The sequence below is a fragment of the Penaeus monodon genome, chromosome 22 (assembly GCF_015228065.2).
Source record: "Penaeus monodon isolate SGIC_2016 chromosome 22, NSTDA_Pmon_1, whole genome shotgun sequence".
NCBI lineage: Eukaryota > Metazoa > Arthropoda > Malacostraca > Decapoda > Penaeidae > Penaeus > Penaeus monodon.
Window position 1 is genome coordinate 5,346,804 of NC_051407.1, and position 435 is coordinate 5,347,238.

Here is a 435-nt window from a genome sequence, read left to right on the forward strand (position 1 = left end):
TGCCCAATTACGAAATACGAAACAGGCCAGTCAGTTACGCCACGATTTCTGACAACGTAACATTTACTCTGCACTGACAATTGTCCTGTGCGAGAGCCTACGGGTGAGTGAACAGTGAACAGAGTCTCGGGCAGCAGAGACGAAATTAATGGAAGGAAATGAACAGGTTGGTGGGCTGGGATAGGGAATAGGTAGGTGGGGAAGGGTGAAAGGGGGAGATATATATAAAGGAGTTAAATTATGAGAAAATATGATGGATTGAAGAAATGTGTTCGAAAAGGGGGGGGGGGGGGAATTGAAGGGCAAAAAACAAACAAACGAATATTCTAAAAAAGAAACGAACAAAGAAACTAATAGATGAAGTATATATGAACAGGAAAAAAAAATGACCAAAAAAATACCCCGAAAAAATCGTAACTTCTCATATAATTATCG

At 40.2% G+C, this 435-nt stretch overlaps 1 protein-coding gene across 1 annotated transcript in view; it reads left to right on the plus strand.

Annotated features, from left to right (window-relative positions):
• LOC119586843 overlaps positions 1–435 on the plus strand; it is a gene marked incomplete at its 3' end in the record, with an annotated part of 157,934 nt that overhangs the window by 155,248 nt on the left and 2,251 nt on the right.